We start from the raw sequence: 16,558 nt of genomic DNA, 5'->3' as shown, positions 1-16,558 counted from the left end.
TCCACTTTTTTTTAACTGACTCACTGAACGTGTTTCAGTAACTTACTTATTGCTAATTTTACTTGCTTCACTCGTTTAACTTGCTTTTTCTAATAACTTATAACGACAGAGACACGAACACAGAAACATCGAGAACAGTTAAAAATCATAGATGCTCTCCCGCCGGGAATCGAACCCGGAACTCCATACACCAAAGGCGCACGTGCTAGCGACTAGACCAGCGGGAAGGGCACCACTTCCCCCCTGTGTCGTTAGGGATTACGACCACTGTCTTGCCAGCTATCACTTCTGTGGGTTGTATACTATGATCACATGTTTCTTCTCTGCTGCAAGAGTAAAACCTACATTATATGTAATACATGAGGTATTTAGACCTACATGCTCTTCATATAATGTAATAAAAGGGTCATGCTGGGAATAAGAAAAAGAACATTCCTTGGACAAAACGGAAACTATTGGCATCAGAAATATTTATCTACGAGGCATGCGCAGTAGTATATTTCAGAATAGTTACTGTTTTGTTCAGTAAACGAAGAAAGGGGTATAAAAAAGCAAATATGTCGCGTCAACGAGATCGACCAGATTTGACAGGGGCGGAAGCAGATTTATAGTAATACAACAACTTCGCTCAGTTGATACGAGCCGAGCCGGTTGATATCACTACCCGAGTTGGTCTTCTGCTTGGGCTCAAGAATTCGACCGTGCAGGTCTCAGCCTTAATTTTAAGAACTACAGTATACTTTTAAGTACTACAAGAAAAATACCTTTTACTCGACTCGGATTGAACTCGAGTCGAGTCGAATTTTGGCTCGACTCCTGCTCATCCCTATTCGTATTTGTATTTTGTTTCCACTTCAACAATTTCTACACTTTTTTTTCTTCGTTTACCTATTGTTTCTGGATTTCTCTGTAGGTGTCGTCCTTTATTAACACCATGCACTATTCTTATTCCCAGCTTGTGACCCGCTTCAATGTCTTATTCAGTTTAAGCTTTTCTCCTTACATTGACTTGACATGTGATTGATTTAATTCTCACTTTCCGCGCACGACCGATGAAAATGTTTTATTATTATTATTATTATTATTATTATTATTATTATTATTATTATTATTATACTATTGAACTTGCACGGCGAAATTACTGTATAATACGATATCATTTCAGTAATTTTATTCCATTGTATGTTATTTAATTTATTAATGGGCACTAAATTGTCTCCAGATCAACGAATAAATTAACTACGGCATGCACTTTGGTGGAAATATCATTACATGAACATGTTTGGAACGAACCAATAATCTTATTGCAACGATATTTCCACCAAAGTGCATGCCGTAGTTAATTTATTCGTTGATCTGGAGACAATTTAGTGCCCATTAATAAACTAAATAACATACAATGGAGTAAAATTACAGAAATGATATCGTATTATACAGTAATTTCGCCGTGCAAGTTCAATAGTATAATAATAATAATAATAATAATAATAATAATAATAATAATAATAATAATAATAATAATAATAATAATAATAATAAAACATTTTCATCGGTCGTGTGCGGAAAGTGAGAATTAAATCAATCACATGTGAAGTCAATGTAAGAAGAAAAGCCTAAACTGAATAAGACATTGAAGCGGGTCACAAGCTGGGAATAAGAATAGTGCACGGTGTAAATAAAGGACGACACCGAAAGAGAAATCCAGAAACAGCAGGTAAAAGGAGAAAAAAGAATAGACATTGTTGAAGTGGAAACATAAAATACAAACACGAATAGGGATGAGCACAAGTCGAGCCAAAAATTCAATTCAACTCGAGTACAATTTGAGTCGAGTCAAAGGTAATTTTCTTGAATTGAGTTCCGAGCCAAGTCGCTGTTTTCGAGGTCTAGTTTCGAGTTGAGTTGAGTTTGATAATGGCTCTCTCGCTCGTTCAGCTCGTTTTAACTCGTTTTGAAATATTGGCCTGATCAGACTGGAAAGCAAAAGCAATGAGAAATGTAAGCAATAATGTGGAATACTTTTAGTGTTGCTCACGACAGAGGTGCGTCTCATCTCGTAATTTTAGTGCATCTCGTGGGGCAATTTTAGTGTATCTCGTCTCGTCTAGACAACGAGAAGACAAGAGTTTATTATTATTATTATTATTACGAGACAGCCTCAAATGTCGTAATCACCAATATAAGTATATACTGTAGTTCTTAAAATCAAGGCTGAGATCTGCACGGTCGAATTCTTGAGCCCAAGCAGAAGACCAACTCGGGTAGTGATATCAACCGGCTCGGCTCGTATCAACTGAGCGAACAGCTCGAGTCGACTCGGTTGGGATGAGCCGATGACCCGAGCCGGCTTAGTTGGAACAAGCCATCGACTCAGCTCAATTGAGCCGATGGCTCGAGCTTTCTCGGTTGGGATGGGTCACCTACTCGGCTCATGTGAACCGGTTCGAGCCAGCTAAGTTGAAACTAGTTCATCAGCACGTTTCGACTCAGCTCAACTAAACCGATGGCTCAAATCGGCTCGGTGTGGTGAGCTGTTGGCTCGGCTCACTTCTCGATTCGGGTCGATATTGAATGAGCTGTAAGCCGAGCCGCTCGAGCCGTTGAGAAGCCCAAACCCGGTCTCAGCTGTTTTGAATATGTTTGGATGAAGCCTATAACTTTTAACAATTTTTTGCTCGAGCCCGAATACTTGCCCCTTCGGAACTCAAACCCAGAACGTGACCGATGTCCTTGCCTCCTGAAGACTTCCAGACGACCGAGATCGACAGTCAATTAGCTTTTACTATTCAGATACAAACCGTATATATTTTAAAGATTATACATGGAGTTGATATAATAATAATAATAATAATAATAATAATAATAATAATAATAATAATAATAATAATAATAATAATAATAATAATAATAATAATAATAATAGTTTTAAACTTGCCCTGAAATTTGGCAAAACTTACTTAAAAGTAGAGATTTCGGGGAAAGGGTTCCGTACCTTCAAGACACACCTCTGCAACTACCAACATTTTAAACTAGAACCTTTTATTGAAGTTTCATGTAGAAAGTATGTTTTGAGGAAAATAACTGTAATAAATATAACTGAATATCACGCGACAGTAAGGCATATAATAAACTAATTTTTAGAATATGCAGAGGTAAATATAAAAGCTTCGCTACAAAAATACCTAAACAGAGCATAATTCAATGAGCTCTGAAATACAATGTAACGAAATAGCCTATGAGATTCAGTCTATAGAGCAATTGTTACTTAAAGAATGGACATACACTATTTCGAGAATCGAGACAAAACGGGAAATGTTTACGATACTTTTCGTCTCGTCTCGATTCTCATCTCCAAAAAGAGACGAAAATTTTGATTTAGCCCTGACCCGTCTCGAATGTAAAATGTTAATTCTCATGTTATTTTATTTGTTTTAGAAACGAGATGAGAAACTCCTCTTCTCGTGAGCAACATTAAACCAAACCGAAATATTCTTTCCAAATGTCACGTTTCTCCTTGTAATGGTATGACCTGAGCGATAATTTAGCTTCTAGCTTTTAATCTTCTACGAGATAATAATAATTATTATTATTACTATTATTATTCCTGAAGATTTGATAGTTCAAGTATTGAAACATCCGAGTATTCAAATATCTGAATATAATAAAACGTATGTTATCGCTGATCAATCGCCATCAAAAATTCTAAAGTAAGAAAAAAAATTGCAACGTGCATTCGCAGAAGCACCTTGACCACTGAACCGCGATCGCTACGCGGTAAACGATCCGTCTTTAGTCTGGTTACGTTAGGTTTCTTTGTCTCCGCTTGCAAACTTGTATGTTATATTTTTCGATTCAAAATGTCTTTCGTATTTCTTTTATGAAGTCGGTAAAGTTTATATTAATAACTTGAGTTTTTCTTAAACCACTGGTTCACAAGTTCGTTCTTTCTCCACACGAAACTACAAATATGACAGATTGAATTCTCATACTCCCCATTTCTTTCAAAGCAGTCGCCATTACCTGGTCAAAGACTTATTTCCGCCACGATTCATATTAACCAAAATAAATTCATTTTTCGGAAGCGGAACTTTCACTTTCCGGATTTCGCAAAATTATGGAATTCAGTTATACTCCGGAACTCAGAAGAATTTCGGAACTCGGAAAGAATCCGGAATTTAGAAAATTCCGGAATTTAGAAAAACTCCGACTTTCGAAAAATCCGAATTTTCCGAATTCCGGAATGTTATCGAAATCAGAAATTTCTAAATTCCGGATTTTTCCGAATTCCGAAATTATTACAAAATTGGAATTTTCCGAATTCCGGAATTTGTCCGGCTTTACTTTCGGGAGTCCGAAAACTAATAATTCCGGAACGGGCTATCCCTAGTTTATACACAACCTTTCAGAACACTAAGCTAGTAGCTGTCTACAAACAAACAAGTAATGCAAAGCATGTTGTATACTGCAATACGTCATGTATTAAAATCCGACACCATGACCCTTTTATTACATTATATGAAGAGCATGTAGGTCTAAATACCTCATGTATTACATATAATGTAGGTTTTACTCTTCCAGCAAAGAAGAAACATGTGATCATAGTATACAACCCACAGAAGTGATAGCTGGCAATACAGTGGTCGTAATCCCTAACGACACAGGAAGTGAGCGTTGCCATCGCCGCTGGTCCAGAGGCTAGCACGTGAGCCTTGGGTGTATGGAGTCTCGGGTTCGATTCTCGGCGGGAGAGCATCTATCATTTTTAACTGTTCTCGATGTTTCTGTGTTCGTGTCCCTGTCGTTATAAGTTATTAGAAAAAGCAAATTAAACGAGTGAAGCAAGTAAAATTAGCAATAAGTAAGTTACTGAAACGCGTTCGGTGAGTCAGTTAAAAAAATAGTGGACAAAGCACTGGCTTTTCGCGCCGTCCATGCGAGTTCAAATCAATCTCGGCTTGATATTTTATCCACTTGAGAGAAAGTATTGTTTCTTTTCGCTACAGGATGGATTTTCTCTTTGGTTTCATGTCAAACATGCTCACGTAATGAAAAGACGCTGTAGATAATAATAATAATAATAATAATAATAATAATAATAATAATAATAATAATAATAATAATAATAATAATAATAATAATAATAATAATAACAACATAATAATAATAATAATAATAATAATAATAATAATAATAATAATAATAATAATAATAATAATAATAATAATAATATGAAATATTAGTAGCTAACTCGTGTGTGTATTTCGACAATATAATTTTATATTATTATGTGGAAATAAGTAAGGCTGGCTGGCGCCCGCCTCCCTAATTTTTTCGATGCGCCTTATGGGTCCACGGTGTCCAACGTTGGTCCCATCCCAGTATCACCTCCTGTTTTCTCGATATAAGCTATCGACATTTTGACTGAAGAGGCTCTGCCGTGGCCCCATGAGTACCCATGACAATGACTCTTCGTTCATTTTGCATTGAAATCGCTTACTTTTCTGAGTACTATGAGTGCATACTGTCCAACGTTGGTCCCATCGCTCTACAGTTTCCCGTTCTCTCGATATAAATTGCTAATATTTTGTTTGTAAGGGAGATATGGCGTTACAATCATTACGTTTGAAGAAGAACTGAGGAAGATATTGCCTTGCCACAAACAACACATATAATTATTATTATTATTATTATTATTATTATTATTATTATTATTATTATTATTATTATTATTATTATTATTATTATTTTATATTATTATTATTATTATTATTATTTTATATTATTATTATTATTATTATTATTATTATTATTATTATTATTATTATTATTATTATTATTGTTTTACTTACCACTAATGTTGCCTACCTTTATTTGCAATGCAATGTGTTACTAAAAAGCAAATCAAATAACACTCCTCGCCATTCAGGCTCCCGAACTCGAAACACATGATTTACAGTTCTCTGTGTTAGGGGAAAGCACATTTATTATATTATTGTTTCAAATAACACGTTTCACAAGTTACTTCACTTTCAATGTGTAATTGCATATCATCACTAATAATCATCTTGTTCCGATAGGAAAATAAGCCCCTCCTGCAAAAAAAAAAAAAAAAAAAAAAAAAAAAAAGCCTGACGGTAGCGAAAGGGCGTGAACCCTCTTTAGGCGATTAATCGGGTCCAATATTTCAAATAGTCGCTGCTCAGAAATATTTCAGGAAAATAGGAAAAGTTATTCAAACTTTCTGAATACCTATTTATGGGCGAAATTTGGTTCCCTTGGAACTTTTTAAGAGTTTGAAGGGTCGCCATTTTGAACATTTTCATCTGATTATTCTGGTTAACGAACTCATCAAGATATTTCAACAATTAATGTTTGTGCCAAGTTTCGTCTCAATCCGCTGAAAATTAGGGTGGTTATGGCATTCACAAATAGCGTTATATATATACAAATAGATAGATAAATAGACACACAGAGGGAGAGAGAAAAAGTGTTTTTCTCCCTTCTCGCACCTGTGGTGCGTCAGAGCTAAACCGGGCCCCTTTGCAAAACGTATTGACGAGCCTAACCTAAACACAAGCCTCTTACTTGCTAACGTAGAAACGTGGTCGGGAGGTGTAAGGCATGTAGAAATTGTATTTTTAGTAACCATGAGTATGGTCGACTTCCATGTTTTTCCTTTTACTTTTTGCAGCTACTTCGGAACGTTCAATTTTTATTCTTTACTAATTGCAAATGGCGTTTACATTCAAAATATGAGGAATTTTGGTAGCATTTGTTCGGATATTCTTCTCTTTCGAAATGAAGACAAGAACAAAAGCAATACGCAAAGACAAAAGGTATTATCAGTACTAAACATTACCAATAATAATTGCTACGAAAAACTAAATACGACCTCTTTTACCATCTCTCATGAGTTGTATGTATTATTAACAAAAATTTTTAAAATGTCCTTGCTTGAGATTCGAACTTGCTTCTTTTGCATTTGTAAGCCAGCACCTTAACCACTACACCAAGATCATGGCGTGGTGATCATTTAGTTGTCGGCGTATTTGTTGTATTTGTGTTTTATGTTCCCACTTCGACAATTTTTACTCTTTTTTTTGTAAGTTTAACAGCTGTTTCTGGCTTTCTCTTTCGGTGTCGTCCTTTATTTACACAATGCACTATTCGTATTGACAGCTTGTGCCCCTCTGCAATGTCTTATTCAGATTAAGCTTTTCTTTTTGCCCCTCAGTAAACATTTGATTGATTTAATTCTCATACTCTCCACGGATGGAGCGCAGGAATGCCAGACTCGAAAAATAGGTGTACATTTACTTTCCTGACAGATCATACATAAGAACATGCTAAATTTTAAGAAATGTCTGATTTTAGGTTTATGCCTAAATGGCGGGAAAATGTTTCATTTCCGTCCAAAAACCACTTAAGTCATTTGTTTTCTTCAGAAAAAAGTCAGTTACTGCTCAATGATTACACTCTACTATCATTATATCTTGTAAAACATATAATAATAATAATAATAATAATTTATATATGATTATACTATGTGCTTATTTACACTAACATGTAAGATTAACATAATTTGTGTGTTTTTAATGAATTTTTATTTGTTTTAGTTCTAAAATTTATATTTTAAACTTTCATTTTTTTAAAGCGTACTTTTATATTGATTATATTTTATTATTTCTTTACCAAGTTTCCGGAATATCTTGATCGCTTGCTTCCCTTCTCTTCCTTCACAGGCCCTAGTAATCCAATTTCCATTTTGCAGTACAGGTGTATTGTTTTCAGCCAGTCCTAATAGCAACGTAGTAGTCTCTTGTATATACTTTTCTTTAAATACCTTCTTAAGCAAATTCTAAACAGATTAATTTTCGCTCCAAATCTAAAAATAAACACCAATCAGAGAAATGCTAGCAATGAATATCGAACTTTCAAAGCAGATAAATAATACCGACGTGACTTAAGTGGAATTTGGAATTAATATTTTTAATGACTTAGGCGTATTTTGAAAAAAAAAAATGTGATTTTTTTATATTTAATTTCAAGACGACTTATGTGAATTTTGAGGGGTTATGTAGTCAGGCATGTGTATCTACTCCTGATACACAAATAAAGCGCAAAAACCGAAAATTTAAAAAAAAAAAAAAAAAAAAAAGACAGGTGGTGTTTGGAAACAAGCTCCTCAATTTTATTCACTCAGAGGTTTTCATCAGGAAGTAAAAACCTTAAACTCAGAATGTTATTAGGTTCTGGATATCGATTCGATATTTTGCACCATGTGTCTGCTCTTTCTAATAATAGATTAAAAATGAAATTAAATCTTTGAGTTTTACGTCCCAGGATTATGTCGGCTGGGCTAAAGGAGACGGTAAGGATGAGAAATGAATGAAGAAAGTGGAATGAATGAAGAAAGGATGAGAAAAGAATGAAGAATATATATACTGTCTACCCATTGCGAAACTTAACTCTACTCTACTGGTTATGTTGAGAAAGTGGTATAGGTATATCTTGATATTGAAGACAAGAAAACATCGAAAACTATCCAAATACTGAAAACTATCGAAAAATCCACATCGAAAAATCCCGACATTTCAAACTATCGATCGATACATCGAAATATCGCAAGTCATACTCACGACCCTGTGCACCAAAGGTGCGCGTGCTAGCCAATAGGCTTGCGGGAAGAGCTGTGTCCAAACTCACTAAATAGGCGCTCACGAGGTCGGAGCTCACGCTCACTCGACCTCAACCTCACGAAGGAAGCGTGAAGTTGAGTGAGTGTGAGGTCAGACTAATGAGGTGAGCGTGAGGTTAGAATGAGGTGAGCATGAGGTTGAGTGAGCGTGAGCTCAGGCTGGTGATGTGAGCGTGAGGTTGAGTGAGTGTGAGATCAGACTAGTGAGGTTACAATGTTGTGAGCGTGAGATTGAGTGAGGGTGAGGTCTGACGTGGTGTGAACGTGAGGTCAGACCGGTGAGGTGAGCGTGAGGTCGAAATGAGTTTGTGAGCGTGAGGTTGAGTGAGGTTAGGTCAAAGTGATCACCTCTGTATTTGACAACAATCATGTAACTCACTCTGGGATTTGCTTTAGCACTGTCCTTGTGAGTAACAAGTTGTGACCTTAAACTAATGAGACCTAAACATGATTTATGAATGTAGTATTCAAATATCATCAAGAAATCTGTTTCCAACAAGGAATATTTATTTTAAATAATATAGTTACGACAGATTTTGCCACCACGTGCAAATGCATGTGTTGCACATATTGTAGAGGCGGCACTGTTTGTGCTGTGCAATTATCGGCAGGAGCGACAGGGGCGTACGCAGGGGGTGGGTCCTGGGGGTCCGGACACCCCGAAATCCCGACTTTTTTGTAAATGTAGTCTACTTTTAAGGGCAATTTTAGAAATTTTCATATAATTTAGCCTCAAATTTTATTTGGACCCCCAAAACGCTTTTGACCCCTCCCGAAATAAATTCCTGCGTACGTCCCTGGGAGCGAATGTCTCTTTTTCTCATAAATTTGGTAAATGGAGTTGATTCTCTTGTGCTCTGAACGCCTTTATCGGAATCCCACGTTAAGCTGCATAGCCATGTCTCAGAGTGTCATATAGGCAAAGTACTGCCGTTTCTAGTTTAGTTTTATCCAACCTGGGGTACACGTAGGCCTTGGCACAAATCCCAGGGGGGAATGAGGGTGACATGTCCCCTTCAATCTTGGAACTGGAGGGCACTGTCCCCCCAATAATCCGATTTGAAATGTGTTTTGAGGGGAGAAATGTGATGATTTGCGCCCGATTGCCAAAAAGGAAAGTGAAATGAAATTTGATATCCCCCAGAATAAGCCTCAAATCTGCCCGCCTCTCAATGTTGAAGACAACTCTGTTCCCCTGGTCCTCCACAGCAGTGTTTTTCAACTTCACAAATACTTTGAACATTAAAAAAAAATAATAATAAATAAATAAAGATTATGGAAACGGTCTTATCCATCCCCCCCAATGTTGAAGACAGATTTGCGCCACTGCACGTAGGTACGCGTAGGGGGTACGTAAAGTTTAAAATAACCATAATGCGTGTTATATTTCGTGAATGATAATTAAACCCATTTCTACCAGAGAAAGTTTGTGTTGCCATGTATTTCCAAGAATCCCTGTTGCTTTGACTAGCGTTATTCTGCTGTTTCCAGTAAAACAAACTTAATTAACAAGTAATAAATTATTTAATTTATTTCTGATCTAGTTCCGTGTAATTTGGATTAAGGATAGCTTAAATCTGTGGGTTATACGCTTCAATGGAACGTATCGTTACGGGTTCGCGAGAAAAGGTTGAATACTACTTCGCTAGTCTAATAGACCTTACTGTAGTGCCTTGAGAAGTTTGAAAACCAAAAGGACTATTTCCGTCCATGATATAACCTTACCTTGAGAAAATACTGCCGTGGTTTGACTGCAGTGGTTTCACTTATACAGGGTGTCCGGTAGAAAGTAGCAATACTTTGGAATTTGTAGTGTAGATGATTCTAAGCAAAAAAGTTCCATATCAAGGTGGATCGTATTCTTAACGGTTTGAGAGGTACAGGTTGTGAACCATTCATGTTGCTTATTGTTCACCCTGTAGTTATTCTATAAAGGTGAGACATAGCGTATCGGTATTTGAAAGGTGATGGAATTGACTTCCCAATGTTATGCAACTTGGCAGTGGTATTTTTGAAATGGTAAGGTTATTCCATCAACTTTCAAAGGTGCTATGTCTCACCTCTGTATATTAACTACAGGGTGAGCAATAAACAACATAATTTCAGAAATGATTCACAATTTGTTGCTTTCAAACAGTTAACAATAGGATCCATGTTCATATGATTTTTTTTTTTTTGTATAGAATCACTCGTACTAGAGCCTTTCTATTCAAGCATGCCCCTCCTGGCACTGCTGTTGGTGTGTGTTTTACCCGTACCTCCCTCGAAAAGGAGGGTCAAGTTGCTGTGGCCGAGATCTTTCAATAGTTGGATGCGGACATGATTTCCATATTGAATTATTCACGGGCTTCGTTCGCACTGTCTTGTTAGTCATTCTAAATAGCCTACGATCTCACTCGCCAAGAGAAATTGGCGGCTTGTGTATAGCCCGCTCCCCCCAGTTCTTTGTCACCGGAACTGGAAGAATCACTACTACTACTACTGCTGCTATTACTACTACTACTACTACTACTACTACTACTACTACTACTACTACTACTACTACTACTACTATTACTACTACTACTGCTACTACTATTACTACTACTATATCGAGAACAGAACCCAACCAACTCCTGCGGGTCTTCTAACCCGTTCCTACTACTACTACTACTACTAGTAGTATTGCTACTAACTACCACCACTACTACTACTACTGCTGCTGCTACTACTACTACCACTACTACTACTTATACTAAAGCCTCCTTACTACAAGATTTACATCTTAAATCTTGATAACATGTGATTCCGATTCATTATGAACTAATATGAATCGTTAGAATCAGTATGATTCGTTAAAAATCACTGGGCGGAGCTGGCTATACTCAATCCAAATTGGCAATACAGCCGAGGTCATTCATTTCTTTCCCCAAAGCAAAGGGAAGGTTTCCTCCTTAAGAGGGCGATGAGGGTGGGGCCGAAGTACGTTTCACATATTTTCCGAGGGAACACTTAAAATAGGAAGGCTCTACCAATTCCCAAAATATTGACACTTCTTCCTGGGGCACCCTGTATAATGCCCTTTTTTTAAAAAATCTCAAATTTAGCAAGTTTCTGTACGAGTATTAAATACACGAACATTTTAAGTCTCGTGTAATTTGTAGTGTGGAGGAGAACTTGTAATCTCTCTTTCTTAATGGCTATATGGTTAGTGTTCTCATGACTGGTGTGGGAGCTGTGTTTTCGATTCTCGGTAGGAGAGTACTTAAAAATATCAAAGGACAAGAGACAAAAGGATGAAACAAGAAATGGGATAGGAAAATGGCAGAGGGCATATCGAATGGAGTGTTCTGTTTGTCCCACATGGACTTCTTATCATGAGGCCCGAAAATTGTAAATAAGATGTCATCTAATACATCACTGACAAGACAGTCGAAAAATCATTATTTTTTGTAGGAAAAAGTTGCTCCTGTTGGTGACTTTTGCATTTAAAATTTTCAAGTGATGCCTTAGGATCCTATGAGGCAAGCAGAGTACTTCAATCGACGCATCCTCTGGCATTTTCGACCTCAGTTTTTCTCCATCCTTTTAAATACACAGAAGGTGATTTAAAGGTGTGGACACACCCTTATAAATTGGAAATAACTGGATTTGGAATTAAAGACGCTAATGTTATTGAGGGTGAGGTCTATTCAACAGAGCATATGACCACCAGAACGGCCATATTGAATACATTTTTTTTTAATGGGAAGGGAAAAAATGAAATGAAATCTTTAAGTTTTACGTCCCACGGTTATGCCCGTTAGGCTAAAGGAGACGGTGATGATGAGAGATGAGTGAAATGGTGGAATGAAGAAAGTGGGAGGAAACGGGAGAACCCCGAGAAAACCCACGAGCACGGTGTTTGTCCACCACAAAGTCCACACGGCGCGAGCTGGGATCGAACCAGGGACCCCAAGCACCGGAGGTGAACGCTCTACCACTAAGCCACCGCGCCCCCCATTAATGGGAAGGGAGTTATATTATATGATAAAGGCTAGAATGTTACCAAAAAATCCAATATCGATTTTTACATATCTTTATTCTTGGAAGAGTGGGAGTAAGAACGTTAACTATGTAGCCACGAGCTAATGTACTGTAATAGAAATCAGTGTGGGAAATAGACAGGGGTGTCCAGAAAAGTCTTTAGGACGAAGATTACGTCCATGAGATTATTTAGGGAAAGTTTTATTTAGTTATTTATTTATTCGAAATGGTAAAATCAAACTGAAGAATAGTAAATTTGGGAGGATAATGAAAAATTGTGGGGAAGACTGATAAATTAGGGGGAGAGTTGTAAATTTTGGGGAAGAATGGGAGAGAAAGGTAAATTACGCCTCGAGCACTATGAATATAGAAAGAATAAGCTCATGGAGGTTGAAATGGCGAATTGATATTAATTTTGTTGAATGGTAAAGTAGAAAACATTGAGGCTAGATATTTTAATGTATTATGCCTTTTTTGTAGTTTAACGTTTCACGATTGTGCTTCGAGATAAAAGAAGACAGCAGTAATGAGGTAGATGATAATGGTGGAATGAGGAAAGTAGGACGAAATAGGAGACAACTCCGAGAAATTGTCCACCATAAAGCCTACTTGGCGGGAGCTCGAATCGAATCAGGAATCCCACTCACCGAAGGTGACCGCTCGACCACTGAGTCACGGCGGCCCACACGTCATTGATGACTCCTCTTTCGTTTGGTCGTTGTTGATTAATTGAAGATGAATGCCTCTTTTCTCACCGAAATTATGTGAGACGGGATGTACTGTGTAAAGTTGAATCCGGCTTTGTTTCCCCAACTAGGATCAAACTAGGCACCATGCACGTTAACATGTTGCCAGAAAAAGGCACGTTTTGATTAAAGTAATACGGATTTTTATTTCTGTTTATACACCCATATTCACTGCTTTACGTCCAGCGGGACATAAAACCATTAAATATTCGAGCCATAGGCCAGTGGTTTCCAACCTTTTTTGACTGGTGATATACTTTAACGAACAGTTACGACATCGCGACACATTTACTTGATTTTTTAAATTAATAATAGTAGTGAATTCTATGTTTCTATAAGGTAGTAACTCTGTAGTAGTAAGAATTGTTTCTGTTGCTGGGGTCATTGACTGGTAATGTATGTCTCAAAATTAATTTTCATTAATTATTAAATGCTTCATAGTTTTTAAGTTCTGAAATTTCGCGTCACACAGGTTTAGAATCGCTGCCATAGGCAAATGCTCCATCGTCGAACTTCCGTCAATATTAGCGAGACGTTACAAAATTATAAAAATAAATATGTATGTTTAAAATATGTGTATTTCTAAGGAGGGGTTTTGGCTTGTGCTTATCTTCACTTTCAAATTTTCTTCGTTTTGCTTCTGATACAAGTATTTTGTCAACGTTATTAGTAGATCTTGACCACTGGCGGCTCTGTAAAACTATTTAATTTTGAAATAAATATATATTTCTTGTTGAGTACTTCATGATGGTGGTAGTTAAATTTACTAAGCTGCCCTTCTATTTGAATACTACATTCATAAATCATGTTTAGGTCGCATTAGTTTAAAGTCACATGGACAGTGCTAAAATAAATGGTCAACCAAATCCCAGCATAAATTGTCGGATTGTTGTCAAATACAAGAACTCAGTTCTCGAACAATAGCGAACACCTGTTCCATTTAGTTAGTTATCACAGTTTTGATTATGAAAACTAGTCTTGTCTTTGTTAGAAACAAGTTCCTTATCATTGAAGATGGAAACAAGTTTTTTATTTATTTTTTAACAGATGTAGAAGGAAAATCAAGAAATCAAAAATTAAAAAAAGCTACTTGCATTGAAGTTGAAAACTGATAGGCCTATATTGAGGTTGGAAACTCTGTATTGAATTATATATATATATATATATATATATATATATATATATATATATATATATATATATATATATATATATATATATATATATATATATAAAGATTATCATGTTTCCTCTGCAGGTATATTTGCTTATCTTTCACTAACATAATGGATTATTATTTAAAGAAAAAAACAGACATAACTTAATTGTATTTGTAGTGGTTAGGTCTTTCTGAGTGCGAGTGCACTTTCCCTGCCCTTCGTTGTTCATGATGGGGTAGCATCAGATGCACACCCAGAAAATTTTGTTAGGGGGAGTCCAAGCTTTGCAAAATGTCCAACACTACAAGCCACTACGTCTGTGTAGTATTGAACGGGTATTATTCTGTACCCGACAAGTAATTGTAAAATACTTTCACCTATATTTTCAGGGAAAAAAAATCATTTTCCTGTTAAACGAGTATAGTTTTATTAATAAAGTGTACAAATGTATGTTCAGTTACTTTTTTTTTCTTCAGGGAGTCCAGCCATCCGTGGCTGCGTCCCTGGGCAACATACTTAAAGTCGTGGCTTAGATTTGTTCTTTCTGGAGAAAAAATGCGGTAGATCGTGCCATTGCACGGGGCGACACATTGCCTAGGGCCGGCCGTGAATAGCTAAGAACTGATTGTGCCAGTAAGGTACTATTTAAAATTAAGTTCAATAGTTATATATGTAAAACACACACACACACACACACACACACACAGACATATAGATATAGCGGATCCAAGGGGAGGGCTGTAGGGGCTATAGCTCCCCCTTCACGCTCAGGTATACACTGGATAATGGGCTTCAATCCTGCTTTACATTGGATAAAACGGCAAAATATGGTTTAGCCCCTCCCTTGATCATATCCTGGATCCGCCCCTGTATGTATGTATATATATAGGGAGACGGGTGAGTAAGACAATTAAATGACGATGGAAGAATTTGTGCAATTAAAATATGGAGACAATCCGGAGTATTCCGAGAAAATTCATAGACACGGTGTTGTTCACCGCAAACTTACTTGGCCGGGATCGAACCAATGATCCCACACAGCAGAGGTAAGTGCTCTACCGCTGAGCCGCCGTGAGATTATACTAGCCTATGGGAAGTTAATTGTTATTTCAACTCTAATATTTGTTTGTCATATCAGACTTTAAGAATGCCATCAAAGTGAAATATCACTAGGAAATCCGAAGTAAGACAGAGGACAACCGGTTATGCCTCCAATACCGATGCCCTCTTGTAGAAATCTGGAGCCGCCACTGATCTCGACATTCACCAGGCGCAACTGAGGGATGAGGGAAAAACCCAAAATAGTGATTTCTAGGACCTTCCAACTGAGAATGTTGTTTCTCATTGTTTTCTACTCAAATATATCGAGCGGGGCCCCGGTGGTTCAGTGGTAGAGCGTTCACCTCTGGTGCATGGGGTCCCTGGTTGGATCCCAGCTCATGCCAAACTTTGTGGTGGACAAACACCGTGTGCGTGAGTTTACTCCGGGTTCTCCCGTTTCTTCCCACTTTCTTCATTCCACCATTTGATTCATTTATCATCATCACCGTCTCCTTTAGCCTAGCCGGCATAATTGTGGGACGTACAACTCAAAGATTTCATTTCATTTTTTCAAACATGTCGATAATAACTTTGACATATTGTCCGCACAATAAACAAAACAATAATATAGAAGAATCTAATAAGCAACGCTTTTAAATAAGTATCTTGGCTGGTTGATTTGGAGTTTAGCGTCTCTTTTAGCACCGAGACTCTATAAGATTTGGACCTTAGTTTAGCGTGGGGTGAAAACCACACGAGCTCCCACCCAGCGTTTTCTTTCAAAAATAAATGTTTCGCGGGGCACACAAATAAATGTTCCGCGGGACACACTTAGTATTCGGAAGGACACACATTTTCACACGGTAGTATTCTATTTATGATTATAGGTATTATTTTGTTCTGCGAGC

The 16,558-nt window shown here is 37.1% G+C and overlaps 1 protein-coding gene across 3 annotated transcripts in view; it reads left to right on the top strand.

Annotated features, from left to right (window-relative positions):
* Positions 1-16,558, top strand: part of LOC145664906 (uncharacterized) — a 331,547-nt gene that overhangs the window by 244,133 nt on the left and 70,856 nt on the right. The window lies entirely within an intron of this gene.

This window comes from Thermobia domestica, chromosome 11 (genome assembly GCF_964235325.1).
Source record: "Thermobia domestica chromosome 11, izTheDome1.hap1.1, whole genome shotgun sequence".
NCBI lineage: Eukaryota > Metazoa > Arthropoda > Insecta > Zygentoma > Lepismatidae > Thermobia > Thermobia domestica.
The sequence above is the reverse complement of the archived record's forward strand: the minus strand, read 5'-3'. Positions and strand labels throughout refer to the sequence as shown.